Source organism: Camellia sinensis, chromosome 5 (genome assembly GCF_055761805.1).
Source record: "Camellia sinensis isolate YWXY chromosome 5, ASM5576180v1, whole genome shotgun sequence".
NCBI classification, from domain to species: Eukaryota; Viridiplantae; Streptophyta; class Magnoliopsida; order Ericales; family Theaceae; genus Camellia; species Camellia sinensis.
The window spans coordinates 136,137,538-136,160,768 of record NC_138965.1 but is presented as its reverse complement, the minus strand read 5'-3'; the positions used below and the strand labels follow the sequence as shown (position 1 = coordinate 136,160,768).

At 36.7% G+C, this 23,231-nt stretch overlaps 2 long non-coding RNA genes across 2 annotated transcripts; both read right to left on the bottom strand.

Moving 5' to 3' along the window:
* Positions 1–590: 590 nt before the first annotated feature.
* On the bottom strand, positions 591–1,597 carry LOC114298034 (uncharacterized). Its single transcript, XR_014330181.1, has 3 exons — positions 1,463–1,597; positions 1,068–1,275; positions 591–699 (listed from the first exon to the last, which is right to left on the bottom strand). It is a non-coding gene; the product is annotated as an uncharacterized LOC114298034 (long non-coding RNA).
* A 6,493-nt stretch (positions 1,598–8,090) lies between these two features.
* Positions 8,091–14,453, bottom strand: LOC114313489 (uncharacterized). The gene is made up of 4 exons (XR_014330180.1): positions 14,322–14,453; positions 9,353–9,622; positions 8,474–8,926; positions 8,091–8,388 (listed from the first exon to the last, which is right to left on the bottom strand). It is a non-coding gene; the product is annotated as an uncharacterized LOC114313489 (long non-coding RNA).
* Positions 14,454–23,231: the final 8,778 nt, after the last annotated feature.

Below are 23,231 nucleotides of genomic sequence, written 5' to 3'. Positions count from 1 at the left end.
TGGAGAATTGACAATTGGAGGAGGAGACGATGGTGGCTCAATGTCGCCATTGATGAACAAATATGTGTGAGGCAGAGAAGAGTTCAGCTATGACTTTCTGGCAGCGGAATGAAGGTATGTGTAGAGGTCCGGCGGGCGGCCAAGGCGAAGCTGCCGCCCGCCGGTGAAGCAGAATTACTAGCTTCTCAACCTTGCTCTGATACCATGTTGAAATTAATGTATAAAGAGAAATAGAGAATTAGAATTGATGTATTATTTATTGATTGATGAATGTTGTATTTATTACAATGATTCATGATTCCTATATATAGAAGAGGGTGAGTGTGTAGTAGGTAAGGAGTAGGTGAAGTGGAGGTGGTAGTGGTGTAGTGGGTTAGGTTTAGTGGAGTAGGTGAGGTGGTAGTGGTGTAGTGGGTTAGGTTTAGTGGAGTAGGTTTAAGTGGGTGAAGTAGGTGATAGGTTTTAACAATAATGATAATAATAAGAACAAAAACATATAAATGTATATATATAAAAACAAAGCCTAATACTAAAAAACAACAGTTAAAAGCAGCTCTTCACTTTTACAATAATAACTTCAAAAAGGAGGCCAACATTTCTACAAAGATGCAACTTACTTGGATAGTGTGAAAGCTGAAATTGGCATTTCATGAAAAGGTAGAACACGTTCCTCAGATGTGTGACACCAAACCATAAGGTCTAAAACATTCAACAAAGTATAAGTTACCAGAAAGCAAAGTAAATCCAAAAATAATAAATAACAGTATTGGCTTATACTATTAAATAACAAAAACCAAAGGAAAAGAACTTTATATAAAGTAAATAAAATTAGAGCTCACCCAAAGTTGTACTAATGATTTCGAATACGAGTGGCAACCCAATAAAAAAACTATGCTAGAAAGTCGGAAAATGCTTCCCTTGGTAACTTGGTAGCATGTTTCATTCGACGAAATTTTGGTATTTTTTGCATTACAATATCAATAAATAAATTAACAATTATTATATGTAAGTATATAGTACATTTCAATATATAAAATATGAAAGTAGACACAGAAAAAATGACTCACCAAATACCTGTCTACGTATACCATAAAGTTCCTACGAAATTAACAATACCGAAGGCTTTGATTGGGGTGTTTGCTAGCAAGTTCCAATGCAGCAAATCACGAATCTTGCAAAATACTTTGCCACCCACTCAATTAACAACACCCCTATCGAAATGAAGAATAGATAGACCAATGCGCAGCTTGCCCTTAATAAAAGTCCCAAACACTCCTGAACAAATGGCAACAGTCGTTATCATCATGAAAAAGGGCGTTACTGTAAATGAAGAAAGCTAAGTCCCTAAAAATAAGAAGAAAATAAATATTAAAGAGTAAATATTAAAAATATGAAGAACGCATGAATGTATATCATTTTCAAAAATTTATGTACATACAAACATAATAACATGAATACGTACACAAGCTCAGCTCCCCTGGTTAGTTAGGCTTTATCACAAAGACGGCAAAACAAAGTCAAAGCAACAGGAGCAGTTGAGTTTCCGGGCAGTTTTATCTTCAGAACGAATTGTTTGAAATCTTCAATATCTTTCTTCAAACCAGCTTCGAAATCGACTTGCGACGGGAGGTTAGCAAAATTGGTCAAGTTGACAAACTTGACCATTTGACTTTGCGACACCATCACCCAAGTAGCTAGGTTGCCATGAAACTCACCATGGTAGAGGAGTTCCTTCAAACCACCACCAATCTGCCTGCAACATAGCGCCCCCCCCCAAAAAAAAAAAAAAATAAATAAATAAATAAAAAGCATAAACAAAAGAAAAGATATCAAAGGTAAATTTAATAGAAATGAAATGAAACTTACTTAAAAAGAGAGCAAACATCATCGATGAAACCCAAGAGAGCAAAGCTAAGTCCCTAAAAATAAGAAGAAAATAAATATTAAAGAGTAAATATTAAAAATATGAAGAACGCATGAATGTATATCATTTTCAAAAATTTATGTACATACAAACATAATAACATGAATACGTACACAAGCTCAGCTCCCCTGGTTAGTTAGGCTTTATCACAAAGACGGCAAAACAAAGTCAAAGCAACAGGAGCAGTTGAGTTTCCGGGTAGTTTTATCTTCAGAACGAATTGTTTGAAATCTTCAATATCTTTCTTCAAACCAGCTTCGAAATCGACTTGCGACGGGAGGTTAGCAAAATTGGTCAAGTTGACAAACTTGACCATTTGACTTTGCGACACCATCACCCAAGTAGCTAGGTTGCCATGAAACTCACCATGGTAGAGGAGTTCCTTCAAACCACCACCAATCTGCCTGCAACATAGCGGCCCCCCCCCCCCCCCCCCCCAAAAAAAAAAAATAAATAAATAAATAAATAAAAAGCATAAACAAAAGAAAAGATATCAAAGGTAAATTTAATAGAAATGAAATGAAACTTACTTAAAAAGAGAGCAAACATCATCGATGAAACCCAAGACCTTCAGACCAGATGAGTCAAATACCCACCTTTTCAATAGTCGGGTATTTAACCCACTTTCGAAACGGTAGTGGAATTATGTTAGTGTATATTAGTGTATCATTATGTAGTGCATTATCATGTTAGTGTAGCATTATGTTAGTGCATTATGTTAGTGTAGCATTATCATGTTAGTGTAGCATTATGTTAGTGCATTATGTTAGTGTAGCATTATGTTAGTGCATTATGTTAGTGTAGCATTATGTTATTGTTCATAGGCATCCAAGGCATCCTCTATAAATAGAGTGCCTTCTTTGTGTAATAGACATGTACAATTCATAGAAACAATTGTGCCTCTCTCTCTCTCTCTCTCTATTCGCTCATCTCTATCTTCTCTCACTTTCTCCAATTATTATTTCATGGTATCAGAGCACAGTGTTACATTTCTGGCAATTTGCGATTTTGGTGTTTAGTCCCATCCACAGCGGCACTACATCAAACCACTCGGAATTTCCTCACGATTCCAACGGCACCAAGCCCGGCCTCAAAAAACCTTTCACGCGCCCACACGCGCCGCCAGTGTCCACTGCGCGTCATCATTTCCGCCACCACTCTCACACGCGCCCGCACGCGCCATCCGTTGTTTCTCCCTTCCGACACGCGCCTACACGCGCCCACACGACCCGCGGCTGACGTCAGCCCTGCCTCTCCCGTACGCCGCGCCTGCTACTGTGCGCCTCTCGTGCGCCGTTTCACTACTGTGCACCCGCGTGCGCCGAATCCGCTACCGTGCACCGCGTCTGCGCCTGCCGCTACCGTGCACCGCCGCTTCCTGCTAACGTGTTCCTTCCTGCACTCTGCTAACGTGCGCCGCTGACATATTTGCTGACATCATCTCTGTCCAGCATACCTTTCCTGGCTATTTTCGACCTTCCGGACTCACTGGTACACTCTGTTTTACCTAATTTTGCTCCTACAGGTCTATTATATTACTTTAAACCCTATTCAACTAGTATTATGGATCGTCATGATGCCTCCCATCCTATTTCCGTTATTTTGAATGGTTCAAACTATGTTCTGTGGGCCCAAGCCATGTCCTCCTTCCTAAAAGGGAAGAAGCTCTGGCGAATTGTTACCGGGGATGTGACTAAACCGGTGAAAGACAGTGACACTAATGAAACTACTGTTCCTACTGCTACATTTGAAGACCGACTTGAGGAATGGGACAGTAAGAATTACCAAATCATTACCTGGTTTCGTAATACCTCTGTTACATCTATCAGTCTTCAGTTTGGTCGCTTTCAGCTTGACTCTGTAACTACTCCTGCAAAAGACATCTGGGATTTCTTGAAAGAACGATACCAGACTACTGGTCTTGCCCACCAATATCAACTTCAGAACCAACTTCATCGCATGCGCCAAGAATCCACTCAGTCCATTAATGACTTCCTTTCTCAAATGTACTCTGTTTGGGATCAGCTTGCTCTTTCAGAACCAACTTGGCATACCCCTGAAGATGCTGTTTTATTTACTATCTATCGCAACCAGCAAAGGTTGGTGCATTTTCTTATGGCTCTTACTTCCTCCTTTGAGCCCGTACGTGCCTCTCTGCTTCATCGCCATCCATTGCCCACTCTTGAACAAGCAATTTCTGAGTTGCTATCAGAGGAGACGCGTCTCGGTACTCTTCAAACTCATCATGTGGACTCTGTTCTGGCCACTCCTCCGTACCGGCCATCATTTACCCAACGGACCACTGCTTGCCTCTATTGTCAGAATCGGGGTCTTCCTTCAACCCATCTCCTGGTCAATTGCCCCGTCAGATCCTGCCGCTACTGCAACAAACTTGGTCCTGGTCATCTGCAACAGGATTGTTTTCGCAATCCATCCCGATCATCGTCCAATAGCCACTCCTCTCGCGGTGGCTCTGCCCGGGGAAGCTTTCATCGTTCCGGGAATCAGTCTCATCACACTGCTACTACTGCTTCTAGGAATCAGCCTCATCCCACTGCTGCTGCTGCTTCCGGGAATCATTCTCCCCACACTGATGCTGTCACCTCTGCGGGGTTCTCTGAGTCGTCTGCTCCGTCTACCCCTCGCTTTTCTCCAACGGATGTAGAGGCCATGCTCAAACAACTTCTCTCCCCATCTGGTACACCTCCTCCTACTGCTTTGTCTGTAATCCCAGGTAACTCTTCTTGGTATTTTGACTCTGCTTGTTGTAATCATATGACCTCCAGTTCTACTATCTTTTCTTCCTTCTCTTCATCTCCTCATATTCCCTCAATACATACTGCTGATGGTTCCCTCATGTCTGTCCGTCATGTTGGTACTGTTTCCACCTCTTCTTTATCTATCCCTCAAGTTTATCATATCCCTGCTCTTACCTTAAACCTTATTTCCATTGGTCAATTATGTGAACTTGGTCTAACTGTCACATTTTCTGCTACTGATTGTTTGGTACAGGACCCTCAGACGGGGCAGACTATTGGGATCGGCCGTAAGCATGGACGTCTCTATGAACTCATTCACCTTCATGTTCCTGCCTCTCCTCCGATTGCTGCTCCTACATCTACTTCCTCATTATCTCCCTTTCATCTTTGGCATTGTCGTTTAGGGCATATTTCTGTTAATCGCTTACGGTCTTTGGTTTCTAGTGGACAGTTGGGTCATGTAATTCCGGATAATTTCGATTGTATCCCCTGTCAACTTGCCAAACAACCTGCTTTATCATTTAATAAAAGTACTTCAGTTTCCCTTGCACCTTTTGATCTTATCCATTCCGATATTTGGGGGCCCTCCCCTACTACTACTATGGGGGGATCCCGCTATTTTGTTGTCTTTATTGATGATTTTTCCCGGTTTACTTGGCTTTTTCTCATGAAAACTAGGTCTGAACTTAAACACATTTATTATAGATTTGCCCAAATGGTCCACACCCAATTTTCCAAAACCATCAAAATTTTTCGCTCTGACAATGCTATGGAATATCGGGATTCTGATTTCCTTTCCTTTCTTCAGCATCATGGTACACTGCCTCATCGTTCTTGTGCTGGCACGTCCCAGCAAAATGGCCGTGCTGAACGGAAACATAGGCATATTCTTGACACTACTCGCGCCCTTCTTCTCTCTTCTTCCTGCCCTGAAAACTTTTGGGGGGAAGCTGCCCTCACTGCTGTTTACACTATCAACTGTGCTCCTTCTCCTGTCATCCATAATCAAACTCCCTTTGAACGTCTGCATGGCACTCCCCCTCCTTACGCTAATCTCCGGGTTTTTGGCTCTGCCTGCTTTGTTCTACTTCAATCCCATGAACACACCAAGCTTGAACCTCGTTCTCGTCTTTGTTGCTTTCTTGGGTATGGAATTGAACATAAAGGCTTTCGCTGTTGGGATCCTCTCTCTAAACGTCTTCGTATCTCCCGCCATGTCGTTTTCTGGGAGCACCAAATGTTTTCCTCGCTATCCTCTTTTCACTTACCCGCACTCTCCACTACTGTCCTGTTTACTAATCCTTCTGTCGATCTTTTCTCTGCTGATTTTGATACAGGTTCCTCCTCCATCGAGACGCCCTTGCTCACTCCTGATCCTGTCCAGCCTGCTCTCCCTGAAGGTCTACCTCTTATTGCCACACCTCCTTCTCCACCGGTTCTTCCTCCCACCGATCCTCCTACGGGTCGACCACGCCGGGTCACTCAACCTCCTATCCATCTTCGTGATTATATTGTTGGATCTGCTGCCTTCTCTACTTATGAACCTACCTCCTATCGTGAGGCTTGTACTAATCCTCTTTGGCAGCAAGCTATGACCGATGAACTACAGGCCTTGGACAAAGCTCATACTTGGGATCTTGTTGATCTTCCTCCTGGCAAGACTGCCATTGGCTGCAAATGGGTTTACAAAATCAAAACACATTCTGATGGCTCTATTGAACGCTACAAAGCTCGTCTTGTTGCCAAGGGTTTCAACCAGGAATATGGTATTGATTATGAGGAGACATTCTCTCCTGTTGCTCGGCTAACCTCTGTTCGCAGTTTACTTGCTGTTGCCGCTGCTCGCCACTGGGGGCTCTTTCAGATGGATGTCAAAAATGCTTTCCTCAATGGTCATCTTATTGAGGAGGTCTACATGCAACCTCCACCTGGGTCCACTTTTCCTCCTCATCAGGTTTGCAAACTACAGCGTGCTCTCTATGGCCTCAAGCAAGCATCTCGTGCTTGGTTTGCTACGTTCAGTTCTACCATTCATGATTTTGGGTTCACCTCTAGCTCCTATGACTCTGCTCTTTTTATCCGGACTACTTCTCATGGTACCACTCTTCTTCTTCTGTATGTGGATGATATGATTATCACTGGTAATGATGAAGCTGGTATTCTCCACCTCAAACAGTTTCTCCACCACCAGTTTGAGATGAAGGACCTTGGTACTCTTAACTACTTCTTAGGCCTTGAAGTCTCTCATGATTCTACTGGTTCCTATTTGTCCCAGGCCAAATATGCATCCGATCTTCTGGCTCGTGCTGGTCTGACTGATTGCAAAACTACCTCTACTCCAGTTGATCCTCAGATTCGTCTCACTCCTCTCGATGGGACTCTTCTCTCTGATGCTACTCTTTATCGCCAACTCGTCGGCAGCCTTGTCTATCTCACAGTAACTCGTCCTGACATTGCCTATGCTGTTCACATTGTCAGTCAGTACATGTCGACTCCTCGCACTCCCCACTATACTGCTCTACTCCGCATCCTTCGCTACCTCAAAGGCACTCTGTTCCATGGTCTTCACTTCTCTGCTTCCTCCTCTCTTGAACTGCGTGCCTTTTCCGATGCTGATTGGGCTGGGGATCCTACGGATCGACGCTCCACCACGGGATTCTGCTTCTTCTTAGGGGACTCTCTTCTTGCTTGGCGTAGCAAAAAACAATCCCTCACTGCCCGCTCTAGCACCGAAGCTGAATACCGAGCTCTTGCTGATACTACTCAGGAACTTCTCTGGCTTCGCTGGCTCCTTGCTGATATGGGTGTTTCTTCTTCTGATCCTACCCCTCTCTATTGTGACAATCAGAGTGCCATTCAGATTGCTCACAATGATGTTTTTCATGATCGCACCAAACATATTGAGATTGATTGTCATTTCATTCGCCAGCATGTTACCTGTGGTACTGTTCGTCTTCTCCCTATCGCTTCCGTCGATCAACCCGCTGATATCTTCACTAAGGCTCATCCTCCTGGCCGCTTCAATGATCTTGTTTCCAAACTCAACTTGGTTGATGCTTCCCCTCCTTGAGTTTGCGGGGGGATGTTAGTGTATATTAGTGTATCATTATGTAGTGCATTATCATGTTAGTGTAGCATTATGTTAGTGCATTATGTTAGTGTAGCATTATCATGTTAGTGTAGCATTATGTTAGTGCATTATGTTAGTGTAGCATTATGTTAGTGCATTATGTTAGTGTAGCATTATGTTATTGTTCATAGGCATCCAAGGCATCCTCTATAAATAGAGTGCCTTCTTTGTGTAATAGACATGTACAATTCATAGAAACAATTGTGCCTCTCTCTCTCTCTCTCTATTCGCTCATCTCTATCTTCTCTCACTTTCTCCAATTATTATTTCACTTTCGGTGATGGAGATGCATTTTTGGCGATTTAGTTTTTCCAAAAAATATGTTCTCAGAAAAGTAGAATGCGTTAGCAAACGCATTCTCTTAAGATGGAGAGCTTCCTCCTCAATTTCTTTTTCTAAAATACTGATCAGAACATTATCGAACCGATCATCTTCAAAACCACACAAGAAAGCATGGCCTTGCTTTACTTTCTCTTCTTCCTCTCTTTCTTCTAGTTCAAAACTCTTCTCTGTGAATTTATTCTTGCTTTCTTTTCTACCCATAGAACATTACGGCTTCATCTTCTCAACGGGTTCTTCATAAAAAAATAAAAACAAATAAATAAAAAATTAACAGTTGAACGTAAAGAAAAAAAAAATTGCCTAAAAATAAACAAGTACCTCCTCAACATCCATGGAAGAGCAGTTGAAGATTTTCAAGCTATTGTGTTTGTAATCAAATATGGAGGAGTATATAAACAAGAACGAAGAGACAAGTTCTGAGAGCCAAATATGAAGGAGTATATAAACAAGAATGAAGAGACAAGTTCTGAGAATAACAAAGAGAAAGAGAAGCTATAGATAGGGCTGTGAGAAACAGAGCATTTATGGCGAGCTCCGTAGAGAGACAAGCTCTGAAAAGAACAAAGAGAAAGAGAGGCGAGAGAGGTTGGGATACTCTGTTCCCTTTCCCTGTCCCAACCCTCTGTCCCGTTCTCCATCTTGCTCCCTCCGGCCAGGTTTGTGTCTCTGACAGAATCGGGCGACAAACCCCTCTGCAATCTCCAATCAGACCTGAATTCTTCTCCATTTTCTGACCCCTCAGCAGAGAGAGCATTTATTGCGAGACACATTCTGGGAAGAACAAAGAGAGAGAGAAGTGAGTCCCTCTCTCAAGTTCCCATGAGTCGGTCACTAATTTATTACCAACTTTAACTCCGTTAAATATGGTTAATTGTACAATAAAAGTCCCCTTTTTGGGTTAACCTTTCTCTTATTATCAATTTATTAATTGTGACTTTTACTATTTGGTTGGAACAATATATTAAGGTATGAAGATATTATATACTCAAGAAATCTTTGTACACGTATACATGTCACACTTAAAAACAGCAGTCTGTCAATTGATAAAGACTTGAAATGAAATTTGTAACTATTAAGATGACAAGAATGTCTTATTTCAGATATTAGAGAATGTACAGAATTTTCTCATCTTTTCGTTTTCCACTCTAAGTTGAAAATAAAACATGTCATGGAACCAAAATTTGGGTCACGAATTACCCGTGTTGTTTAAGAATTGGAGTCTTCCAACTGCTCTTCACCACAGTTGAGGTGTACTTCGAAAGTCTTCCAACACTTGCATTGAACATAGATGATCCACACCTAAAAATTGAATGAACCACTATCAAAAACAGCTTCACAGAATCAATGTTGATTCATCCATCGATCAATATTTCTTTAGCAAGTGAATCTTGTTTGCTAAATTTTTCTCTTCACCCCCGGCCTTGTGCTTGATTTTTAATCCTCATCTCAAGATCAAGCAATATATACCTGTTGTCATTTATCACTACAAAAGGTTAAATATTCAAAATAAAATTGTATAGCACTACAAACAAAACATAAGAATCAGTTAATAATTCTTCAAATTATATAATTGTAAACAATTAGATAAAATATTTCTCAAGTACAAACTAAATACAACGAATAGTTACAGACCAACAAATTTGCAGTTAAGTATGGTTTTTGAGATTTGTAATTACATTTTTGAATGACATTATAAACCTCTATATTTTGTTGTTCGATAGATTTCATATTTGTTGGGTGGGTAATACAATGCAAAGACGCCACATCTCTTCATAAAGAGATAGACCAGTAATGACCAAACCATCCCTCGAGGCAATTGTCGAAAATAACCTACTCATATAGATTCATTGTTAGATAATCCACAATATTAGCCAACACATATGTATAAATGTATATGATATTAGAAGGGCGAGAAAGGAAGAAAGGCATAGTTTGTGTAGTCCATTAAGAAAGAGACACATGAAAATGGGAAGGAAACGATGAAGTAACTGATGAAACCAAATATTGCATTTGGGCCTTCCATTTTTGAATTAATTTCTTTTTCTTTTCAACTGGGTTTGTGTTTAATTACATATGCATAACAATCAATTCACTACCTTACCAATCTAATTTAGTAACTTCTTAGCTGAGAACTTTAAGTGATTAAGATGAAAAATACAAAAGAAATTAGAGCCCTAAAAATACTGTTTTTTTTTTTATTTTTTTCCTTTTGACTTATATGTGTCCAAGAAATTTTATTAGCACCAAAAAGGAACATAGCACATGCAAATAAATTTCTCATACAAACAACTTTAATAATTTCATATTCCATGATTTTTGCTTCTTGAACTGGGTTGATGATATTTTTGGAAATGTCAATGCTTTTGACATTGTTTGATCTGTTTGACTTCAGACTCTTGTTGGGAATTATTTTTGTTTTCTGTTCTCTTTTTTAAAATAATACTTCAGTATTTTTTTGTTTATTGTATTGAAAATGAGGATTCAAGATCAATGTTGAATTATTATTCAAGTAGCTTGGATATGGAAGTTTGCTTTTCTACAACCAAACATAAGCTATGCAACACTCATGAAAGTATCAGTTTAATCTTAACCCCTATAACAATCTCATAGGAAGTGCTACTATATACTTCTGAAATGGGCATGTAGTATACAACTAAAATTTGAGTCACAATGATTTATAACTTTCATCAATTTTTTAGGTGGGTAACTTTTATCAATTTAGGTCATAAAAAAAACGAAATTAGTTTGAAACAAAATCACCACAAACGCTTTATGACCAACACTACTTCAGTTTACAAAGAAACACCACAATCTCATAATCAATGTCATTTCGATTCATAAACAAATGCTACAAAGTCGCATAACTAAAACCAATTTAAGTCATAATCAAGAACACTATGAAAGTTTCTTCTTGTACTCTTAGATCAATTTTTCATCACTACCAGGAAAAGGATACAAGCCTAAAGATGCCAATGCTAATTACTTAAAATGACAATTACTATCCTTAAAGAGATTCTTACTTCTATTTATAAGTTTAATTTTATTTACCACTTTTAAACAATACCCTCACTTTTAATTGGCTAAAAGAGTGGATCTACTACTTTGAATTTAACCAATTAGAAAAGTGACTATTATTCAACTACATGGTAGGTGGGCCAAAAAAAAAGGTTCCCTTAATTTTAAATCACATTTAAGTTTATGATCAACTTTCCAAGTTATTATGTACCACTAAAACAGAAAGGTGATTAGCCTTTAGCGGTAGATTGCAAGTCTATATCCAAGGGAGGGTCCTGACCCACTTGGATGTTTTCCAAACAGAATGATTTCAATGCAATGCACAATATCATTATTGTTCGTTGTTCTAGAAGGTAGCTAAAACACTTTCTCAAATCAAATCAGACATAGAGATATTGACTATATTTAAGGTAACAATAATGATTCATTCCATTAAAAATATCACCACTAATAACACTAATGCATTAAAAAAGTAAAAAAAAAAAAAAAAACACAACTCCAAGACCAAAACATCACATCATTAATGACGAGATCCACTGCCACCTAATTAGTGGGAGCACTAATTAGTACTCCCAAACATTTTTCTTAAGGTAAACATGGTAGGCATCTGAGAAAAGGAGACAGACAGAGCTACAACAATCCCTAGACAGGAATCACAATTCTATTGAGAACCTAATTTCAGTACCAGGCTTCGATTCAATTTTTCAAGTAATTAAAGTTTGTTACTGTTGGTATTTTTCCATAATAATACTAGAAAAATATATAAATTTCCATATGTTACACGGACTCGTTCATTTTTGAGAGGTACCGTGTCGACACGACACGACATGACACGGGTACGGGATACGGCCATATGAAACCGGAGAGGCTTTTCCCAATATAAGCCTTTTTTACATTGTATTTCCAAAACTAGGCCAATTTCTGACGGAATTCCAAAACTAAGCTAAAGCGCCATTACTATTCGCGCTTTTACTGTTAGGAGGCCAAAAGTTGATGAATAGTGAAATCGCTATTTGAAATCGCGATTTTAATTAAGAAAACGCTGTTCCAAATCGCGCTTTTAACATAAAAAAAATTTCTGAAGAAAACGCTATTTAAAATAGCGCTTTTACTGTGCATATAATAATAATTTTTTTTTTTTTTTTTTTTTTTTAAAAACGCCATTTGAAATGGCATTTCTACTGTTGAATCACCAACCAAAGCCAACCCACACACTGAGACACACACACACACCAATGGGCACACCCATAACACTCAAGCATTGAAATAATATAATTTATATATATAATAATAATTTATAATAATTAATTATATAATTTTTATAATTTTCGTAAATATAAATCATTTTTAGGTTATGAATGGTTTGATTTATAATACGTATGTAAGGATAAAAATTTTTATAATCAAAAATAATTTTTTCAATTTTTATAATCAAAAATAATTTATAAATTATCAAAAATAATTTATAATACGTATGTATTATTTAAATCTTTACATTTTTTATTTAAAATTTTTTACAGTAAACTGATCTTCACATTTTATAATACGTATGTATTATTCAAAAATAATTTATAAAAATTTATAATTAATACGTATGTAAATAATTTAATACGTATCTTCACATTTACATTTACAGTAAACCCATCTTCACATTTACATACGTATGGTTTAAGGGTAAATTTTTTTTTATAAATGACTTAAATGATAAATCAAACCATTCATAACCTAAAATTTTTTACCCTTACATACGTATGGTTTAAATAATTTATAAAAATTATTGCCATACGTATGTAAAAATCGATTATAAAAATTGTAAAAATTGATTATAAATTTTTTTATATATAATAATAATTTATAATAATCAATTATATAATTTTTATAATTTTTAAATTTTTTTTAATTTTTACAATTTTTTTACCATTTATTTTATAAATAAAGGGTAAAAAAATGATTTATATTTACGAAAATTATATTTTGCAATTTTAAAAATTATAAATAATCTAAATGTGAAGATGGATTTACTATAATAATTTTTGAATAATTTTTGCAATTTTTATAATCGATTTTTACATACGTATGACAATAATTTTTATAAATTATTTAAACCATACGTATGTAAGGGTAAAAAAATTTAGGTTATGGATGGTTTGATTTATCATTTAAGTCATTTATCAAAAAATTTACCCTTAAACCATACATATGTAAATGTGAAGATGGATTTACTGTAAATGTAAATGTGAAGATACGTATTAAATTATTTACATACGTATTAATTATAAATTTTTATAAATTATTTTTGAATAATACATACGTATTATAAAATGTGAAGATGGGTTTACTGTGAAAAATTTTAAATAAAAAATGTAAAGATTCAAATAATACATACGTATTATAAATTGTTTTTGATTATAAAAATTATAAAAATTATTTTTGATTATAAAAATTTTTATCCTTACATACGTATTATAAATCAAACCATTCATAACCTAAAAATGATTTATATTTACGAAAATTATAAAAATTATATAATTAATTATTATAAATTATTATTATATATATAAATTATATTATTTCAATGCTTGAGTGTTGTGGGTGTGTCCATTGGTGTGTGTGTGTCAGTGTGTGGGTTGGCTTTGGTTGGTGATTCAATAGTAGAAACGCCATTTCAAATGGCGTTTTTTGAAAAAAAAAATAAAATAAATTATTATATGCACAGTAAAAGCTCTATTTTAAATAGCGTTTTCTTCAGAATTTTTTTTTATGTTAAAAGCGCGATTTGGAACAGCGTTTTCTTAATTAAAATCGCGATTTCAAATAGCGATTTCACTATTCATCAACTTTTGGCCTCCTAACAGTAAAAGCGCGAATAGTAATGGCGCTTTAGCTTAGTTTTGGAATTCCGTCAGAAGTTGGCCTAATTTTGGAAATACAATGTAAAAAAAGCTTATATTGGGAAAAGCCTCTGAAAACGGATACGGCTAATTGTTTTCTATAATATTTTTGTTACCAAATTTCTTTTTTGTTCTTCGTTTGAACAGGAAGAGGGTAAGATAAGAAGAAACAAACCAACAAAATACAAAACTTCACCATGATTTGAATGGAAAGGAAAAGAAACCTGAAATGCTGAAGCAAAGTTGAAGGCAGAGCTCACCAGAAAGCTGAAGAGTTGAAGTCGCCGGTGGCTTATTTCAACCTTTTCTGCTTCGTCGATGCATTCCCATGATTTTTGCTGGGTCTCCTGTCTTTCCGATGCATCTTCTGGTGCATATGTTTAGAAGCTGGACGAACTGTTGGCTATGTTATTATCATCCCATGTGAGTGGCTAACCCACCTTAGAGAGAGTGGGGTGGTTGGAGACCACTTTAGAGAGAGTGGGAGTGGCACCTCCCCACTAACCAATCCACTCACCATTGCTGTCCAGCTACCTTCCCTCATGATATGTATAAATAGAGGTTGAGAGGAGAGTAGACAATGAGAGAGAACCATCAGAAATTAGAGAGTGAGAGCTGTGAGTTGAGTGAGTTTCATCTCCTCCTCTGTAATTGTATTTTTGCTCCATTTTAGTGATAATTCTCATTTCTGTCCGTGGATGTAGGCATTGGGCCGAACCACGTAAATATTGTGTTATCTGTGTGTGTGAGATAATTCTCTGGGTGTCTTTGATCCTAACAAAGTGGTATCAGAGCCTCGTTGGTGGCGTTTCGGAACAAAAACAGCGTGTTGTTCGAAACTGCCCAGAAATCGTATTGCTCGAAATCAGATTTTGAGCATACCAGGAGCAAGGGCTCGACGAGAAGAGTCCAGAAATATAAAGCAGACACCCAATGGAGGCCGGACGCGCTCTCACGCGCCCCTGGAAGTTGGCGCGTGAATCCCAGTCGCGCCACGCACCACCACGCGCCGTTCAGGCACCCGGCGCGTGATCCCAATCGCACCCACGCGCCCCACGTGCGCTTCAAGGAAGACGACGACTGAGGGACAGCGCGTGCCAGACACGCACCGCACGCGCCCACGCCAGCCGACGTCATCAGCCGATCGAAGCCGAGCCGTTGAGCCGAAGCCGCGTTGACCGAGCCTGAGCCGCTGACGTCAGCCAGACGCCAGCTGAACCGGAGAAAAATCTGGTGCTTCTCAGGCGCACCAGATTCTGGCGATCTGAACCGTTAAAATTGTTTTGGCTCGATCGAAGCCATTTGGAGTCCGTTTTTGGTGATCCAATAGTGGTTTCTGACTATTTGGAGTATTCCGGACACATCCGTACGGTCAGATTTTGCAAATAAATTTTTTCAAAAATTCGCAGTTTTTATTTTGGCAATCCGAAGTGCTTTTCCGGCTAATTTGAGCAGTCCGGACTTCACAGCAAAGCCTGTTTTTCAAACAGAGATTACTTTCTGGATGATGGAGGAATCCACATCAGCTTCAGGGCCGATGATTCGGTTGAACGCTTCTAATTATGCGATATGGAAGCCGCGGATGGAGGACGTCATGTATTGTAGAGATTTGTTTGACCCTATAGCGCTAAAGGGGGTCAAACCAGATGGAGACAAGGATGGGGACTGGATAAAAACCAACCGGAAGACTGTCGGTCAAATCAGACAGTGGATTGACCACAGTGTGTTCCACCATGTTGCCCAAGAGACAGACGCCTATGCCCTATGGATGAAATTGGAGGGCATGTACCAGTCCAAGACCGCACGGAACAAAGCCTTGATAATGAGAAGGCTTATAAACCTGAAGCTGAAGAATAGTGTGTCTGTTGCTAAACACACCAGTGAATTCCACAGCCTTGTGAACCAGCTTGCATCAATCAAAATGGAGTTGGAGGATGAGATACAAGCATTATTATTACTCAGTTCCTTACCAGACAGCTGGGAGACGTTGGTGGTTTCTCTCAGTAATTCTGCACCCGAAGGGGAGCTGACCATGGGGATGGTCACAGACGCCTTATTCAACGAGGAGGCAAGGAAGAAAGAGATGGAAGGAGAGCAGTCACATGCCCTTGTCACAGAAAGTAGAGGCAGAGATAGAGAAAGGGGCAGAGGTAGAGGAAGAAGTAAAAGCAGAGGGCGTTCACAGTCCAGACAGGACAACACGAGGAGGTGTTTTTACTGTGATCAAGAGGATCACGTAATAAGAGATTGCCTAGAGAAGAAGGCGGACAGACAAGCCAAAGAGAAGGCTAAGGGACACGGAGGTCCCTCAACTACAGCAGTTGCAGTGCATTCCTCTGACGATGAAGAGGTGATGCTTATAATCTCGTCAGAGTTGGAAACACCCGGCTGGATTTTGGATTCAGGGTGTACGTTCCACATATGTGCGGATAGGAAGCTTTTCTCCACTTACCGAAGAGTCAGCGGTAGCATTATCCGGATGGCCAACAACACAGTGAACAGAGTTGTCGGCATAGGGACAGTGCGATTCCTTACTAAGGATGGAAGAAAAGTAATTTTATTTGAGGTCCGACATGTGCCAGGAGTACGGAGGAATCTAATCTCCCTGAGTATGCTAGATCTAAAAGGAAATTGTTTCTCATCTAGTGGCGGGGTTCTTCATGTACGCAGAGGTGATAAAGAATTGTTGCAAGGCAAATTGTGCAACAAATTGTACAGACTGGAATGAGAAGTTTTGACAAAGATGAGTGTTGTCAAATGTCAGTCAAAGGGTACAAAGAGAGAACATACGCAACCAAAGCGTATGATTGAGCAAGGCTTTCATCAGGAATGGCGAAAACGGTGCATGGGAACGCAAGGAGGCAGTTCAAAGGTGCACAGAGATGAGCCAGTGAAGCCAATCTTGAAGAAAGTTCAGAGCAAAGAAACCAAGTCTGTAGAGACTATGCCGGTGAAGAAGAGAGTTTCTTTTGCTTCTGTGTTAGAGACATTTTGCAACCTCTCAAAAGATGCATGGAAAGGAGGGATGCAATCTCGAGTCGCAAAGTGAGCGTTGCAATGCACTCCAATAAGGGGGTGCGAGCACTATGCACGGAGTTGCATAGTGATAACTTGTACAGACCGATGAAAGTTGTCTTGGCAGAAGGGCTAACTGTCAAACATCAGTACGGACGTACAAGTGAGACTGAACCGAACATCAGGGATTGCAGCACAGACAACGGGCGTATGAGATCGCTGAGAAGTTGTTCTAAAGTGCAGAAAGCAAAGGCTGGTTGTTCAGAAATAAGCTCCGAGCAAGGAAAATTGAGGATGTTGATGTGTCACACTCTGAAGTTTTTTAGTTGCTCCCGTGTTCATCATGCAAGGAGTTGCACGGTAATGCAAGGGTATCCCGAGCAGGGGGTACAGGGCATCCAATCAGGGGGTGTCGGATATCTTGGTTGCGCAAGTTCAAGCATAGCAAGTGAAGACATCCGAGACAGGAAGCGTAGAAGAGATCTGAGGGAGATAGGAGCAGAGGCTCTCTCCAAATCAGAGAGTGGTATGAGTTGAGTTGAGGATGTAGGATTCCCTCATCCTATTGTATCTCTGGTGTATTATCTCTAGCTTCAGGGGATGTAGCGTCTCAATGAGGAGATGAAGATTCTGTTGAAATTTGGGCGTGACAAGATTAGCAACAGTGTGTGCAGTTTATCACCTCACATGGGTTGAGGGGGTGATTTGTTGGCTATGTTATTATCATCCCATGTGAGTGGCTAACCCACCTTAGAGAGAGTGGGGTGGTTGGAGACCATTTTAGAGAGAGTGGGAGTGGCACCTCCCCACTAACCAATCCACTCACCATTGCTGTCCAGCTACCTTCCCTCATGATATGTACAAATAGAGGTTGAGAGGAGAGTAGACAATGAGAGAGAACCATCAGAAATTGGAGAGTGAGAGCTGTGAGTTGAGTGAGTTTCATCTCCTCCTCTGTAATTGTATTTTTGCTCCATTTTAGTGATAATTCTCATTTCTGTCCGTGGATGTAGGCATTGGGCCGAACCATGTAAATATTGTGTTCTCTGTGTGTGTGAGATAATTCTCTGGGTGTCTTTGATCCTAACACGAACTTCTCTTCCGATGAATTTGTGGTGTTCCTCCCTCTGTTTTTTCTTTTTTTTGAACTGGTTCGTCTTCCTCTGGGCTGATTTATCTTCCCTGAAAATACTATTGTTTTGAATAGAAAATGGATGAAAACGTGTATGGGAACTTGTAGAGAGAGAAGAGAGAGAGACAGCTGGCAGGCACCATTTTGTTCCTATAATAATACTACATGTTATATATTAAAATTGGGCAAATTATAAACACCTTTCGATTCTATGAAAATACAGATTTTCTCCGAGATTTGAGAAATTACAAATTGTTCTTTGAGGGTCAAATTTTTATAACAAATTAGGAGAAATTAGGGAGAAATATGTATGAAAATAAAAACCTCAAGGGACAATTTGTTATGAAAATATAAACCTCATGAGGCGGGATGTAATTTCTCAAATTTCAGGGAGGAATTTATATTTTCACCAAAGCTCGAGGGGTGTTTGTAATTTGTCCATTAAAATTTGAATAACCTTATATACATGTTATATATTAATATTAATATTTGAATAATGATATATATATCAATTGATATACGTGTATTAACAGATTAATGTGATATAATTTTAATTTTTTTTAAGGTTTTGTTTGGAATGATCTAAAAAAAGTAAAAAAGTTACTATTTTATTTAAATCACATCACCTTTCTAACACATCACTTCAAACCCAACTCATATCTCATAAAAAGTCAAAATCTCAAACCAACCTTTAAGGTTTTTAGGGGGTGTTTGGGATGTTCTAAATAAGTATACTTTTTGACTTTTTATGAAATATGGGTTGAATTTGAAGTGATATGATAGAAAGGTGATGTAACTTAAATAAGATGGTGTAACTTAAATAGGATAGTGACTTTTTGACTATTTTAAAAAATGTCAAACTTGGCCTTAATTTGTATAATGGAGTAATAATATTATAATATATATTAATATACTAAGCCTCCATTTGGGAAGTGGGTTGGTTTTTTGACTTTTTTGGCTATTGTAGCCTGGGCTTAAAAGCTTGGTTTGGGAAGAGCTTTTTGGCTTTTTTGAATTTTTTTGTGAGAGAAGAATGTAATGATTATGGGTTGGATGTGATGTTTTGTTTGTTATGGTTAAAATAACCTATTTTATTTTTTGTGACTAAAATAGCCAAAAAAGCCCAAACCATAGCTTCCTAAACGAAGCCTAATTAATATACCAATTAATATATGCAACACCACCATTGCATTTTAAGAAGTTGTTTGGGTGCATAAAAAGCTGCATTTTTTTATATTTTCATGTCATATTATATTTTTATTTTTTTATAGTTTTTTTAAAAATTAAAAAATATATTTATTTAGATTATTCTAAATAATCTCTAAATATTACAAAATTTTTTAATAGAGTTGTACTAATTTTATAATTTAAAACTAATGAGTATGTTTGACTTCAGTTTTTAAAATTCAATTTTGTGAAAATTAAGATTTTTATTTTTCATATTTTTTTATTTTTAGTGAATATTTTAAAAATTTTAAGTGTTATTTATTTATTTTTTTTAGATGCACATTACTTAGATGTATCTAAAAACTAAAATATTTGTAAAAAAATATTTGAAAAAATTAATAAATACATAAAAATACATAAAATATACTGAATTTTCAAAATTTTGTTTATATTTTTGGTATTTATTGAATTTTTTAAAGATTTTTTCACAAAAATTATACTTTTTAAGTGTATTTATGTTAGGTGTATCTAAAAATTAAAAGAAAAAATTGCTTAAAATGCTAAAAAAAATCAATAAAAACAAAAAACAATAAAGAAGAATTTTCCGAAAAGTAAATTCTAAAAATTAAAATCAAACAAAGTGAATAGTATTTACCTTGTTTAGTTCTAATTTTTTAAAAATTAAAATTTTATTTTTAGTGAATTTTTTTAATATTTTAAATATTTTTTTTTTCTTTTTAGATGTACCTTAATTTTTAAAAAATTAAATTCAGAAAAATGGAACCATATTAAACCAAACAAGATTATTTTTTTTTATAATGTTACATATTTTATATTTAAATATTTTTGACCATAATATGTGTAACGCCATTATAAAAATACCTAATATTGCGATAAAAATATATTTAATATGTTTTATAAAAAAAATGATTTATCCATTAATTTTTTTCCCATCCAAATCTCCTTAAATGATGTGCCAACTGTATGGTCTAATAGCCATTAATATATTTGAAGAGACACTGGGCATGCTTAGTTTGGTTTTGGGAGAATAGTTTATCTTTATATTTTTTGAGTCATACTTATAAATTAAAAAAAAAATATAACTAAATATCATATGAAATATAATTAAATATCTGATGAGTCATAATTATAATACTATCATAATTAAAAAATAATAATCATACCTAAAACACAAAATAACATAACTAAGATGAGATGATCTAAATTTTCATTAAAAAAAATTCAATTTTTATTTACTTAATGAGGTGATCTAAATTTTTAAATAATAAACAAAACAATAAATCAATCAACATAAATTCTTAGAATACCTCCCATTCTATACCAATTTTTTATATTCTAATTTGATTTTAAATTTGAATAAAAAAAATTGATTTGATATGAATTATTTAGAATAGCTCATATCAAACTATTTCAATGCTTTCATGAATTTTTTATAAAAACCTTTTTAAAAATTTTCCTCTTATCCAAAATTTTTCTTTTCATCAAATTTTATGAAAGAAATCATCTAATATTATTCATCTTTCTAAAATTTCATCAAATTTAAATTTTAAACATTTTTGCATCAAATTTAAATTTAATGAAAGAAAATATGAAGAATTAGAGATGCTCTTACAAGATGAACATTTAGGAGTGTTCAAGTCTCATTCAAATCGCGGACATGAGTTTGAATTAGCCCACAAAATGTACCTTACAATTCCATGCAAAACTGAAAAGAAGCTTGTCTAAAATATAAATACTAACACCGTCACCACTTACTCTACTACCCTAACCAACAACACTACCTCCACCAGTCTATTATTGCTATCACTAGCACTAGTTCCACTATACTATTAACACCACCATCACTAGCTTGGTCATCCTAAAACTATCACCAATTTCACTGTCCTATCCTACCACCACCACCAGTTCCAACCACCTCTCCCAATCTACCTTTACTAGCACCACAACCACCTATACCACTACCACTACTAGATCCATCACCCCCTAACTTCCATCACTATACTACCAACACTATTACTTCCATCTCCACCACCACCAGCAGTTCCAACCACCTCTCTCATTCTACTTTTACTATCACCACTAGATCCACCACCCCCTAACTTCCATCACTATACTACCAACACTATCATTGTCATCTCCACCATCACCACCAGTTCCAACCACCTCTCCCATTCTACTTTTACTACCACCACAACCACCTATGCCACCACCATCGCTAGATCCACCACCCCCTAACTTTCATCACTATACTACAAACACTATCACTGCCATCTCCACCACCACCACCACTAATTCCAACCACCTCTCCCATTCTACTTTTACTACCACCACAACCACCTATACCACTACCACCACTAGATCCACCACCCCCTAACGTCCATCACTATACTACCAACACTATCACTGCCATATCTACCTCCCTATAACCTTCGCGACCTCCACTACCCTATTACCAATAAATTGGATATACATATATATATATATATATATATATATATATATATATTTAAAGTAATGAACAAATGACTAATTCAATATTTTTATGTATATTATTGAGTCTATGCAAACTTAACCAATATTATCGATTCAATAAAAAAATTCATGTAAACCCCAATATTTCCAAATTGATTACATCTTAAAATTCAACTTTTATTTATTTTCAATTCAAAAATCAAACCAAATTAGTCATTTTAATATTATTGTAAAAAAATGTGAATTATATATATATATATATATATATATTAAAATACAACAATCACATTGATAAGTATATATTTTAATAGTTTCAGATACATCTAATCCAAATAGACATAAATAGTGCATAATTTGTCTATCTAGATTAAATAAATTTTAAAAATAACAAAATATTTAAAAAATAAAAAATATAATTTTTAAAAAATTGTAATCAAACAAGATACTTTTGGTTGCCAACAAGATACTAACACTTTTTTTTTTGGTTGAACTGGAACAAGATACAAACTTGATTGCCAGTTCTTTGTTACTGTATTTCAATTATAAAAAATTCATTTCTTTGTTGTCATCTACAGGGCAGTCACCAACAATAACATTGAAATGTATTAATTGGTATATCAATTAGTGTATCAACTTATAATATTATTATTTAAAATTATTATCACACCTATTATATAAATTATAAAGACTTAACATTTTTAAAATTATGTCACATCATTTATTAATACACTAATTAATATATCAATTAATACATATAATATTATTCAAATAAAATACAATCATTGTATCTATACCTTTTGTTACATCAATTGCTTTCCTTCCTTGGGAAGCTCTACTTGCTAGCCACAAACTTCTAATCACTCTAATAACACAACTCACAAAGAGTACATACAAACCAACCAACTCCCAAGAATACAAACAACTGCCAAGAATACAAACAACTCTTCACCTTTTCACCTTCCACTCGGTATATGTTTTTTTGCATATAACAGTTTAGCCCCAAAAAAATCTGTCAAAACTTCCTTACATTATTAATTTCATCTATAGGGGAAATGTCTTCCTCTCAATCTTCAGCCAAGCAAAAGCAAAACCTTGCGTCCAACAGCATGTCAAGGAGCAGAGTTTGATGACAAGCCATTGTGGAATCACGTGAAGGTTCTCAATGTGGCTTCAGGTGGAGGTGGAAATAGAACCTAGTCCTGTAATTACTGTAGTAAAAAAGTAACTAGGCCATGTACAAAGGTGAAAGCTCATCTGTTGAAGCTTTCAAATCATGGAGTTGAACTTTGCAAATCCATAAGAGATGATGTTGTTGAAGCTATAAGGAAGGAGCATGATGGTGCTGAAGTGAGAAAAGCTCAAC